Raw genomic sequence first — 13,761 nt, 5'->3', positions numbered from 1 at the left:
CGAAGTGTGAACGGGAGGGGATGTGAGGTATGTTCAAGTGCTTAATCTTGGTTAACACAAGACAGGAAGTTGGTTGCACAGTGTTGTTCAGGAGAATCATTTGTTGTGGTATTAGGCATGCTCTAGTGCCCCAGATCCTTGTACTTGCCATTCTTTAGTCAACCAGACTGATTTAGTGTCTATATTGTCCTTTCATAGGCCAAAACCTTGTTCAGACAGTTGGACAATAAAGGATGCAGAGTATATCTGTTTTGTGTTAGTGAGCATACTTTTCTTTGCACATGAAGTTGCAAGCATATAATAATGTGAGCGTTGATCAGATGTATTGAATCCAGAAAAATAAGCAAACTTTTGTACAAATGTTTGTGAACTACATTTCAGTGGTGTTTGGCAATGTTCCCATTGGTGGTTTGAGAAAACATTACGTGGTGCACTCGTTTTATGCAAAAAGTGATGCCAATAGTGTTAAAAACAGTACATTTCGTTGAAATCAGAATATTTCATTTGCTGAAAATGCTGCAGACAGTTCTAAATCAGACAACATATTATTAACAGTGTCAAAATCCCAATCGTCAGAGTATGTACTTGAGGTGATGATATCATTTAAAGAAATTTTGAATACATATGGTATTGTTAAAAGTTCAGTGGGATCAAATACATCATATGAAACCGTATCACAAACTATTCCGTCAGGAACTGGAACTGCTGTAATATTCACATAGGACAGGTCTCTTTGTTCACAATGAGATGACATTTTAGGTTTCAATACCAAGTTCACTTTTGATACTTCAGAGCGTTCTGGGAAATAGTGTCCATTCACAATCGAGGAAAAGACAGTCACTAAACCTATCCAAAATAGTAGGAACAGTATTCCTGTTATTATCCAGAGCTGTAGCCATGGTGAAACTAGGTATGTCTTTTTCAGAAAAATGAATAAATCGTGAAGTTGTTTTTTGCTGGAAACTGGAGCTGGCAGTGGCTCAGGTTCACTTGATCCAGAGAAAAAGTGCCAAAATCGATGAAGTAGCCATATGCAGTTCGATCTACCTATGGTAGCACAGCAGGTTTTGATGGACTGGCAGTTGTCTCTTGTAGAGGCATATTGATGTAGATGTCAGTGTTAGGCTGATTTTATATTTGCTTTTCACTTGAATTTTGTTGTTCTATTTCATTGTTGGTAACTCTATTGCTTTGTATTGTAGACTCTTTGATTCTTATAAGTCTTTCTGTCTGAACTTCCTGTATGGTAGAGAGAGGAGAGCGGCTTCTACCCAGTAGCCCACGTGGCCTGCTATTCAGGATCGGCCACATAGTGTGGTTTGATCAGATCAATTGAGACAAATCTTTTTTCTTTCTTGCCAGCAAGAGGTGGAAGAAGTACTGTTCTTGTTCCTTCGACAGCCAGGACAGGTACAGGCTTTCTGTATGATGGTCCAAATTTGTTGGTGTGGTTGTGGTTGTGTGTGTAGTGTGTGTGTGTGGATGTGTGTGTGTTTGTGGTTAGGTGTGTGGTTGTGGGTGTTGTTGTGTGGGTGTGGTTGTGGTTGTGTGTGTAGTGTGTGTGTGGTTGTGTGTGTGGCTGTGTGTGTGTGTGTGTGTGTGTGGTTGTGGATGGGTGTGTGGGTGTGTGGTGTGTGTGTATGGTTGTGGGTGTGGTCGGTTGTGGTTGTGTGTGTGGGTCTGTGTGGGTGTGGATGGGTGTGTGGTGTGTGTGTATGGTTGTGGGTGTGGTCGGTTGTGGTTGTGTGTGTGGTTGTATGTGTATGTGTGAGTGTGGTTGTGGGTGTATGGTTGGGTGCAGTTGTATGTGGTTGTGGGTGTGGTTGTGTGTGTGTGTGTGTGTGTGTGGTTGTGGGTGTGTGGTTGTGGGTGTGGTTGTGTGTGTGGGTGCGGTGTGTGTGGTTGTGTGGTTATGTTTGTGGTTGTGTGTGGTTGGGTGTATGATTTTGGTTGTGTGTGGTTGTGGTTGTGTGTGTGGTTGTGGGTGGGTGTGGTTGTGTGTGGTGTGTGTGGTTGTGTGTGTGGGTCTGTGTGGGTGTGGGTGGTTGTGTGGGTGTGGTTGTGTGTATGCATGGCTCTGTGTGTGGTTGTGAGTTTGGTTGTGTGTGTGGTTGTGGTTGTGTGTGTGTGTGGTTGTGTGTGTGGTTGTGTGTGTGTATTGTGTGTGTGGTTGCGTGTGTGGTTGTGTGTGTGGTTGTGTGGTTGTGGTTGTGTGTGCAATTGTGTATGTGTGGTTGTGTGTGATTGTGGGTTTGGTTGTGTGGGTGTGGTAGTATGGTTGGGTGTGGTTGTGGTTGTGTGTGTAGTGTGTGTGTGTGTGTGGATGTGTGTGTGTTTGTGGTTAGGTGTGTGGTTGTGGGTCTTGTTGTGTGGGTGTGGTTGTGGGTGTGGTTGGGTGTGGTTGTGTGTGTAGTGTGTGTGTGGTTGTATGTGTGTGTGTGTGTGGTTGTGTGGTTGTGTGTGTGTGGTTGTGTATGTGTGGTTGGGAGTGTGTGGTTGGGTGTGGTGTGTGTGATTGTGGGTTTGGTTGTGTGGGTGTGGTAGTATGGTTGGGTGTGGTTGTGGTTGTGTGTGTAGTGTGTGTGTGTGGATGTATGTGTGTTTTTGGTAAGGTATGTGGTTGTGGGTGTTGTTGTGTGGGTGTGGTTGTGGGTGTGGTTGCCAAACCTCGAAGTGTGAACGGGAGGGGATGTGAGGTATGTTCAAGTGCTTAATCTTGGTTAACACAAGACAGGAAGTTGGTTGCACAGTGTTGTTCAGGAGAATCATTTGTTGTGGTATTAGGCATGCTCTCTTGTAGAGGCATATTGATGTAGATGTCAGTGTTAGGCTGATTTTATATTTGCTTTTCACTTGAATTTTGTTGTTCTATTTCATTATTGGTAACTCTATTGCTTTGTATTGTAGACTCTTTGATTCTTATAAGTCTTTCTGTCTGAACTTCCTGTATGGTAGAGAGAGGAGAGCGACTTCTACCCAGTAGCCCACGTGGCCTGCTATTCAGGATCGGCCACATAGTGTGGTTTGATCAGATCAATTGAGACAAATCTTTTTTCTTTCTTGCCAGCAAGAGGTGGAAGAAGTACTGTTCTTGTTCCTTCGACAGCCAGGACAGGTACAGGCTTTCTGTATGATGGTCCAAATTTGTTGGTGTGGTTGTGGTTGTGTGTGTAGTGTGTGTGTGTGGATGTGTGTGTGTTTGTGATTAGGTGTGTGGTTGTGGGTGTTGTTGTGTGGGTGTGGGTGCGGTTGTGGTTGTGTGTGTAGTGTGTGTGTGGTTGTGTGTGTGGCTGTGTGGGTGTGTGTGTGGTTGTGGATGGGTGTGTGGGTGTGTGGTGTGTGTGTATGGTTGTGGGTGTGGTCGGTTGTGGTTGTGTGTGTGGGTCTGTGTGGGTGTGGATGGGTGTGTGGTGTGTGTGTATGGTTGTGGGTGTGGTCGGTTGTGGTTGTGTGTGTGGTTGTATGTGTATGTGTGAGTGTGGTTGTGGGTGTATGGTTGGGTGCAGTTGTATGTGGTTGTGTGTGTGGTTGTGGGTGTGTGGTTGTGTGTGGTTGTGGGTGTGGTTGTGTGTGTGGGTGCGGTGTGTGTGGTTGTGTGGTTATGTTTGTGGTTGTGTGTGGTTGGGTGTATGGTTTTGGTTGTGTGTGTGGTTGTGGGTGGGTGTGGTTGTGTGTGGTGTGTGTGGTTGTGTGTGTGGGTCTGTGTGGGTGTGGGTGGTTGTGTGGTTGTGTGTATGCATGGCTCTGTGTGTGGTTGTGAGTTTGGTTGTGTGTGTGGTTGTGGTTGTGTGTGTGTGTGGTTGTGTGTGTGTATTGTGTGTGTGGTTGTGTGTGTGGTTGTGTGGTTGTGGTTGTGTGTGCAATTGTGTATGTGTGGTTGTGTGTGATTGTGGGTTTGGTTGTGTGGGTGTGGTAGTATGGTTGGGTGTGGTTGTGGTTGTGGTTGTGTGTGTAGTGTGTGTGTGTGTGTGGATGTGTGTGTGTTTGTGGTTAGGTGTGTGGTTGTGGGTCTTGTTGTGTGGGTGTGGTTGTGGGTGTGGTTGGGTGTGGTTGTGTGTGTAGTGTGTGTGTGGTTGTATGTGTGTGTGTGTGTGTGGTTGTGTGGTTGTGTGTGTGTGGTTGTGTATGTGTGGTTGGGAGTGTGTGGTTGGGTGTGGTGTGTGTGATTGTGGGTTTGGTTGTGTGGGTGTGGTAGTATGGTTGGGTGTGGTTGTGGTTGTGTGTGTAGTGTGTGTGTGTGGATGTGTGTGTGTTTTTGGTAAGGTATGTGGTTGTGGTTGTGGGTGTTGTTGTGTGGGTGTGGTTGTGGGTGTGGTTGGGTGTGGTTGTGTGTGTGGTTGTCTGTGTGTGTGTGTGTTTGGTTGTGGATGGGTGTGTGGTGTGTGTGTGTATGGTTGTGGGTGTGGTCGGTTGTGGTTGTGTGTGTGTTTGTATGTGTATGGGTGTGTGTGTGGTTGTGGGTGTGTGGTTGGGTGCGGTTATATGTGGTTGTGGGTGTGTGTGTATGGATGTGTGTATGGTTGTGTGTCTGGTTGTGTGTGTGGGTGTGGTTGGGTGTGGTTGTTGGTGTGGCTTGTGTGGTTATGTTTGTGGTTTTGTGTGGTTGGGTGTGTGGTTGTGTGTGTGGTTGTGGATGTGTGTGTGGTTGTGGGTGTGTGTGGTTGTGTGTGGTGTGGGTGTGGGTCTGTGTGGATGTGGGTGGTTGTGTGTGTGTGTGGTTGTGTGTATGCATGGCTCTGTGTGTGGTTGTGAGTTTGGTTGTGGTTGTGTGTGATTGTGTGTGGTTGTGGGTGGGTGTGGTTGTGTGTGTGTGGTTGTGTGTATTTTGTGTGTGGTTGTGGTTGTGTGTGTGTGGTTGTGTGTGTGGTTGTGTTTGTGTGGTTGTGGTTGTGTGTGGTTGTGTATGTGTGGTTGCAGTTGTGTGTGTGGTTGTGCATGTGGTTGTGTGTGGTTGTGTGTGGTTGTGCGGTTATGGGTGTGTGTGGTTGTGTATGTGTGGTTGTGTGTGTGTGTGTGGTTGTATATGTGGTTGTTGTGCTTGTGGGTGTGGTTGTGTGTGTGGTTGGGTGGTTGTGTTTGGTTGTGTGTGTGTGGTTGTGGATGTGGTTGTGTGTGTGGTTGGGTGGTTGTGTGATTGTGTGTGTGGTTGTGTGCGTGTGTGTGGTTGTGGTTCTGTGTGTGTGTGGTTGTGTGGTTCTGTTTGTGTGTGTGGTTGTGGTTGTGTGTGTGTGGTTGTGTGTGTGATTGCAGTTGTATGTGTGGTTGTGTGTGTTTGTGTGTGTGGTTGTGCGGTGGTGGTTGTGTGTGTGTGGTTGTGTATGTGTGGTATGTGCGATTGTTGTGGTTGTGTGTGTGGTTGTGGATGTGGTTGTGTGTGTGATTGTGTGTGTGCTTGTGTGTGTGTTTGCGGTTGTGTGTGGTTGTGTGTGTGTGCGTCACCCTCTGTCTCCCTCCATCACCCTCTGTCTCCCTCCATCACCCTCTGTCTCCCTCTCTGTCTCCCTCTCTCTGTCTCCCTCTGTCTCCCTCCCTCTGTCTCCCTCTCCCTTCGTCCCTTTCCCTCCCTTCTTCTTCCTACCTCTGTCACCCTCTGTCACCTCACCCCGTGTGTGTGTCAGCCCGGGCTGAGACAGCTTCCTGGGCACACACACAGCGCACCCGAGCACTTCACAGGTCTTTTAAAGACCATTTACATGTTAATGAGGCTTTGTTGTATTTTACTCTACTTAGCCCCCTGCATCTCCACTCTGACTGTTACTGGTATCGCCTGGCCCCCACAGAGCAGGGTCTCTCCGACTCGCAGTGCCCGCAGTGTTTGCTGACACTCTTTCAAAGAAATAAATAAAAACACGGGTGCAATGTCTGCAAGGTCCGTGGGCCGCCAAGGTAGGCTTGCCGGGCCGCTGGTGGCCCAGCGAGCCTTGCTATGAGTACCCGTGTACTAGAGCAAAGGCTTGACTCTGCCCTTGTCTGCCTCTTAAAGAAAACAATCTTTCTAGCTTCTTATAGTACCTACTAAATGGACTCTAGCTTGCCTCAAACGTTACCCATCATTTCATTAGCCAGAGCTTATATTTGACCTTTCTTCCTATCCAAGCTCACCAAACCCCTGATTTGAGCAAGTGGCTCACACCAAAATGAAAAATCACCATCATCCAACCTATTTTACAATCAGTGTAGCACCTTCCTCACTTTCTTGTGCTCAGTTATAAACCCCAATACAAACAATTGCACTCTACAATACACCAAATGTAAAGGACAAAGAATGAAGACATTGATAAAGGAAGATAAGGCCTTGTCCCTATTGCACCTACTTGTGAAAAAATGGGTGGGTGGTGGAAGGTCATGAGGGAAAAGATTTGTAATTTTGGGACACACGTGCCAAAAAAAGTGGTCACTTTTCTCCTCCGTTACCAAGTAAAAATAAATTGAATGTCCCACTTGGGGATACAGTTACAGCATTGGCAGGATTCGAACCCTGGCCTGTGAGGGCTGGCACCACTAAAGGTACAAGACTTACCTTTGAGCTATAACTCCTTGGAGGTCTAGAGTATTGCAGTAGTAACTATAAGCAGCATACAGGCCTTGGTGACCATTTGATAGTCTACTTACATGGAAACCAATGTGGTCCAGTGGATAAATTCCTGACTTCCAACGAGGTAACCGGGGTTGAAATACCGGGTTCGGCACCAGGTGACTGATGGTGGCAGAGCAGAGGTAAGTTGGAGGGGGCTTGACTGTCCAATTGGTAAGTAACATGTGTCTGTGTGTTGCGTAAGAGTGGAATCACGCCTAGTGAATGAGGGATTGCAGATTGGTTGGTAAGTAAAATAGGTGTGGGCTGAACAGAAACAGGTGAACAGGTGTTGAGTGTAGGAGGAGGAGGGGTTTAGGAGGAGCTTGGGCAGATTGGGTGGGATCAGAGAGCAGACTAATGGGTGTAAGGGAGAAAACGGCTGGGGAGGGAATACGAATGGGTCATAGATGGAGGAGGATCCTGAGGCACTCAGCAAGGCAGAAGAGGGGTCAGAGCAGTATGGGGCCAAAAGGGGGTGCTCATGAAGTGGTTACCTAGCCCTCAGAGGGGGTGATAACATTGGCTCAGACTTACGGTGGGGAACTGCAAATACTTTTTTACTGCACCCCGTACACTCTCTGATCTTTTTTTCGGGGGGGCAGTCAAAATTTGGGGGAGCAGTATTAAAAGGTGCTTGGGCGCAATGTGAAGGGTGATGAGGTGCACACAATGGCATGGCTTTCAGGTACTTTTTGGGGGGCTACCTATAGTTTTTATTGCTCCGATCCTCCTTTATGGGGTGCACCCCAAATGGATAGGGGCAACGGGGGGGGGCAAAAAGCTCTCAAAGGACTGCCTGACATTTTCCAGCCTAGGGATACTTACATGACATGTTGGGAAAAACTTCACTAACCATGCATATTTATGCAACACACAAGGCAAATAGTTACAATTGCAGAACATCATATCGGACTTGTCAGCTTTGAGGTGCTGTAAATATTTGTATTTGAGAGAAATATTCATCCTTGCTTGCTCTCCCATCTGAGGACTATGTGTTGCTGTTCCTTTCTCACATGTCCCTACAAAGAGACAAGTGACACACAGACTCAATCACTCAGCAAACATATATGCTTTGATGCTTTCATCTTGCTGTTAACCTTCCAAATATTCCCCCATCACCACAAATACAGGCCAGCCATTCCTCATTCCCTCAGTCATTGCAGTCCTTCACTCCATAGGCCCTGCAAGACCACCATGAAGAAGAATCATGTTAGCAAGCAAAAGAAAAGCCTCAGTGTGCTCTTTTGTTCATACTGCTGCCCTCTAGTAACACGTCATGGCAACTACAGCATAAGAATGAGACTGAGAAGAGGGCTGTCCTATGCAAATAAAGTCCTTCCATGCTTACTTTCTTCAGAGACGGTCGCCGGCTTGTGCCGTGATACCGCCTCCATCATATGGTCTTCAGCCAAATTTTAAAAAAGCCTACCTGCCTTATGCGAAGGATTTTGCCACTCGAAGGAAGCACATGCGGACATCACCCTCATTTAGCAGGGTTCCAAATTGCCTGCAGTCATCCTGTATACAGCACAAGTGCGTTTGTGGGCGTTCGTGAGCGTTTTTCAAAGGAAGAAGGTGGGTGATTAAATCCCCAGTGACAGGGCAGGCCCAGCCCGGCACAGCGCAGCGCACTGCTGTTGAGGTCCATTCCTTCAAATCCTGCAGCAGGCATGATGCAGACCTACTAGAGCATGGGTACTCACAAACTTTCAGTCTGGGGCCAAATTTACAGTGCGGTTTGTTGCCGAGGCCCGCACCGGTGAGGGCGGGGTCAGTGGGGGAGTGGGCGGGGCTAGAGGAACAAAAAAAACTGCGACCATGAGGTTGAACACAGGTCCCTGCAGCCATCATCCCCTTTGTTTTTTTTTCATCTACTGAGCCACCAGACCCGGCATACACATCTCTCTCTCTCTCTCTCTCTCTCTCTCTCTCTCTCTCTCTCTCTCTGTCTCTCTCCCTCTCTGTCTCCCTCTGACTGTCTCACTCCCTCTTTCTCTTAGTCTCCCTCCCTCTCTCTCTGTTTGTCTCCCTCCCACTCTCTGTCTCCCTCTCTCTCTCTCCCTCTGTCACCCTCCTCCCTCTGTCTCTCTCTCTCTGTCCATCTCCCTCTGTCTCCCTCTCCCTCTGTCTCCCTTCCTCTCTTTGTCTCCCTCCCTCTGTTTCCCTCCCTCCGTCTACCTCCCTCCGTTTCCCTCCCTCCGTCTACCTCCCTCTGTCTCCCCCTGACTCCCTCTCCCTCTTTCTGTCACCCTCTGTCTCCCTCCCTCTCTCTTCCTCCATCTCTGGCTCCTTCCGTCTCTGGCTCCCTCCCTCTCTGGCTCCCTCCCTCTGTCTCCCTCCCTCTGTCTCCCTCTGTCTGTCTCCCTCTGTCACCCTCTCTGTCTCCCTCTCTGTCTCCCTCTGTCTCCACCGGACTCCCTAACTCTGTCTCTCTCTGTCTCCCTCTCCCTCTGTCTCCCTCCCTCTCCCTCCCTCTGTCACCCTCCCTCTGTCTCCATCTCTCCCTCTCCCTTTGTATCCCTCCCTCTGTTTCCCTCCATTTGTCTTCCTCTCCCTCCCTCCCTTTCCATCCCCCCTCTCCCTCTGTCTCCCTCTCCCTCCCTCTGTTTCCCCCTGACTCCCTCCCTCTGTCTCCCCCCTCTCTGTCTCCCTCTCTCTGTCTCCCTCCCTCTCTCACCCTCTGTCTTCCTCTCTCTGTCTCCCTCTCTCCGTCTACCTCCCTCTCCCTCCCTGTCACCCTCCCACTGTCTCCTTTCTCCCTCTTCCTCTCTCCCTTCTCCTCTATCTCCCTCCCTCACTTTGTCTCCCTCTCTCTGTCTCCCTCCATCTCCCCCTCTCTGTCACCCTTTGTCTCTCTCCCTCTGTCTCCCTCCCTCTCTGTCTCCTTCTCCTTGTCTCCCCCTTTCTGTCTCTCTCTCTCTCTCTCTCTCTCTGTCTCCCTCCGTCACCCTCTGTTTCCCTCCCCCTCTCCCTCTGTCTCCCTCCCTCTGTCTCCCTCTGTCTCCACTGGACTCCCTCCCTCTGTCTCCCTCCCTCTCTGTCTCTGTCTCCCTGTCTCCCTCTCTCTGTCTCCCTCTCTCTGTCTCCCTCTCCCTCCCTGTCTCCCCTTGACTCCCTCCCTCTGTCTCCCCCCTCTGTCTCCTTCTCTCTGTATCCCTCCCTCTGTCACCCTCTGTCTCCCTCTCTATGTCTCCCTCCCTCTCTGTCTCCCTCCCTCTCCCTCCCTCTGTCTCCCTCTCCATCCTTCCCTCTCCCTCTATCTCCCTCCCTCTCTTTGTCCGTGCACTGCTGTGGAGGTCCATTCCTTCAAATCCTGCAGCAGCCATAATGCAGACCTCCTAGAGCATGGGTACTCACAAACTTTCTCTCTGGGGCCAGATTTACAGTGTGGTTTGTCGCCGAGGGCCGCACCAGTGGGGGCGGGGTCAGTGGGGGAGGGGGTGGGGCTAGAGCAACAAAAAAAACTGTGACCATGAGGTTGAACACAGGTCCCTGCAGCCATCATCCCCTTTGTTTTTTTTTTTCATCTAATGAGCCACCAGACCCGGCATACTCATATCTCTGTCTCTGTCTCCCTCCCTCTCTATCTCCCTCTGACTGTCTCACCCCCTCTCTCTCTCTCTGTCTCCCTCCCACTCTCTCTGTCTCCCTCCCACTCTCTCTGTCTCCCTCCCACTCTCTCTGTCTCCCTCTCTCTCTCCCTCCCTCTCTCTCTGTCTATCGCCCTCTGTGTCTCCCTCTATCTGTCTCCCTCCCTCTATCGCCCTCCTCCCTCTGCCTGTCTCCCTCCCTCTGTCAGTCTCCCTCTGTCTGTCACCCTGTCTTTCTCTGTCTCCGACCCTCTGTCTCCCTCTGTCTGTCTCCCTTCCTCTGTTTGTCCTCCTTCCCGCTGTCTCCCTCCCTCTGTCTCCCTCCCTCTCTCCCTCTGCCTCTCTCTCTGTCTCCCTCTCCCTCTGTCTCCCTCCATCTCCCTCCCTCCGTCTACCTCCCTCCATCTCCCTCCCTCTGTCTCCCTCTGTCTGTCTCCATATCTCTGTCTCCCTCTCCCTCCCTCTGTCTCCCCCTGACACCCTCCCTCTCCCTCCCTCCCTCGGTCACCCTCTGTCTCCCTCCCTCTGTCTTCCTCTGTCTCTGTCTCCCTCCCTCTGTCTCCCACCGTCTGTCTCCCTCCATCTGTCTCCCTCCATCTGTCTCCCTTTGTCTGTCTCCCTCTGTCACTCTCTCTGTTTCCCTCTGTCTCCCTCTGTCTCTACCGGACTCCCTCTCTCTGTCTTCCTCTCCCTCTGTCTCCCTCCCTCCCTCTGTCACCCTCTGTCTCCCTCTCCCGCCCCTTTTGTCTCCCTCCCTTTGTTTCCCTCCCTCTGTCTCCCTCCCTCCCTTTCCCTCCCCCCTCTCCCTCTGTCTCCATCGGCTGGCTGTCTCTCTCTCTCTGTCGTCCTCTGCCTCCCTCTCTCTGTCTTCTTCTGTCTCCCTCTCTTTGTCTCCCTCTCCCTCACTCTGTCTCCCCCTGACTCCCTCCCTCTGTCTCCCTCTCTGTCTCCCTCTCGCTGTCTCCATCCCTCTGTCACCCTCTGTCTCCCTCTCTCTGTCTCCCTCTCTCTCTGTCTCCCGCCCTCTCCCTCCCTGTCACCCTCCCTCTGTCTCCCTCTCCCTCCCTCCCTATCCCTCTATCTCCCTCCCTCTCTCTGTCTCCCTCCATCTCCTCCCTCTGTCACCCTTTGTCTCTCTCCCACTGTCTCCCTCCCTCTGTCTCCCTCTCTCTGTCTCCCTCTCTCTCTGTCTCCCTCCATCACCCTCTGTTTCCCTCCCTCTGTCTCCCTCTCCCTCCCTTTCCCTCCCCTCCCCTCTCCATCTGTCTGTCGCCCTCCCTCTGTCACCCTCTGTCTCAATCCTGCTGTCTCCCTCCCTCCCTTTCCCTCCTTTCCTCTTCCTACCTCTGTCACCCTCTGTCACCTCATCCCGCGTGTGTGTCAGCCCTGGCTAAGACAGCTTCCTGGGCACACACACAGCCTCACCCGAGCACTTCACATGTCTTTTAAAGACGATTTACATGTTAATGAGGTTTTATTGTATTTTACCTCTTCTTAGCCCCCCGCATCTCCACTCTGACTGTTAATGGAATCTCCCGGCCCCCACAGAGCAGGGTCTCTCCGACTTGCGCTGCCCGCTGTGTTTGCTGACACTCATTAAAAGAAATTTTAAAAATCACGGGTGCAATGTCTGCAAGCCGCCAAGGAAGGCTTGCCGGGCCGTACTATGAGTACCCGTGTACTAGAGAAAAGGCTTGACTCTGCCCTTTGTCTGCCTCTTAAATAAATCAATCTTTCTAGCTTCTTATTGCACCTACTAAATGGACTCTAGCTTGCCTCATACTTGACCCATTGGCAGGATTCGAACCCTGGTCTGTGAGGGCGGGCGCCACCAACGGTACAAGACTTACCTTTGAGCTATAGCTCCTTGGTGATCTAGAGTATTGCAGTAGTAAGTATATGCAACATACAGGCCTTGCTGTCATTCCCTGCAGCTTCCATTGCACATGAAAAGGATGACCATGACATAAGGACCATTTGATAGACTACTTACATGGAAACCAGTGTGGTCCAGTGGGTAAGTTCCCAACTTCCACCACACAACCGGGGTTCAAATCCCGGGTTCGGCACCAGGCTTGACTCTTCCATTGTCTGCCTCTTAAAGAAAACAATCTTTCTAGCTTCTTACTGCACCTACTAAATGCACTCTAGTTTGCCTCAAACTTGACCCATCATTTTATTAGCCAGAGCTTATACTTTATCCTTTGCAAGCTCACTGGCACCAAACCCCTGATTTGAGATAGTGGCTCACACCAAAATGAAAAATCACCATCATCCAACCTATTTTACAATCAGTGTAACACCTTCCTCGCATTCTTGTGCTCAGTTATAACCCAGTTATGTAGTTTTGGGACACACAAACCAAAACAAGTGGTCCCTTTTCTCCTCTGTTTCCAAGTAAAAATAAATGTAGCAAATAAAAATAAATTCACTGTTTGAAAATTTACCACCTGGGGATACTTTTACAGCATTGGCGGGATTCAAACCCTGGCCTGTGAGGGCGGCGCCACCAAAGGTACAACACTTACCTACAATATTGCAGTAGTAAGTATAAGTAACATACAGGAATTGGTGTCATTCCCTGCGGCCTCCATTGCACATGAAAAGGATAACCATGACATAAGGACCATTTGATACTCTACCTACATGGAAACCAGTGTGGTCCGGTGGGTAAGTTCCGGACATCCAACCAGGCAACCAATGTTCAAATCCAGGGTTTGGCACCAGGTGACTGATAGTGGCAGAGCAGAGGTAAGTTAGAGATGGGCCTGACTGGCCATTTGGTAAGTAAAATGTGTCTGTGTTATAGCTCAAAGGTAAGTCTTGTACCTTTGGTGGTTCCCACCCTCACAGGCCAGGGTTTGAATCTTGCCAATGCTGTAAAAGTATGCCCAGGTGGGTCATTTTCAAACAGTAAATTTATTTTTATTTGCTAAGTTTATTTTTACTTGGTAACAGAGGAGATAAGTGACCACTTTTTTGGCACGTGTGTTTCAAAATTACAAATCTTTTCCCTCATGACCTTCCACCAACCGCCCTATTTCTCAAGTAGGTGCAATAGGGACAAGACCTTATCTTCCTTTATCAATGTCTTCATTTTTTGTCCTTTAAATTTGGTGTATTGTAGAGTCCAATTGTTGTGTTGGGGGTTATAACTGAGCACAAGAATGCGAGGAAGGTGCTACACTGATTGCAAAATAGGTTGGATGATGGTGATTTTTCATTTTGGTGTGAGCCACTCGCTCAAATCAGGGGTTTGGTGCCAGTGAGCTTGGATAGGAATAAAGGTCAAGTATAAGCTCTGGCTAATGAAATGATGGGTCAAGTTTGAGGCAATCTAGAGTCCATTTAGTAGGTGTAATAAGAAGCTAGAAAGATTGTTTTCTTTAAGAGGCAGACAAGGGCAGAGTCAAGCCTTTGCTCTAGTAGGTCTGCATTATGCCTGCTGCAGGACTTGAAGGAATGAACCTGCACAGCAGTGCGCTGCGCCGGGCTGGGCTGGGCCTGCCCTGGCACTGGTGATTTAATCACATGCCTACTTCCTTTGAAGAATGCTCACGAACGCCCTTGTTCTGTATATAGGATGGCTGCAGG

Source organism: Lissotriton helveticus, chromosome 5_1 (genome assembly GCF_964261635.1).
Source record: "Lissotriton helveticus chromosome 5_1, aLisHel1.1, whole genome shotgun sequence".
In the NCBI taxonomy this organism is placed as follows: domain Eukaryota; kingdom Metazoa; phylum Chordata; class Amphibia; order Caudata; family Salamandridae; genus Lissotriton; species Lissotriton helveticus.
This window is presented reverse-complemented; position numbering follows the sequence as displayed.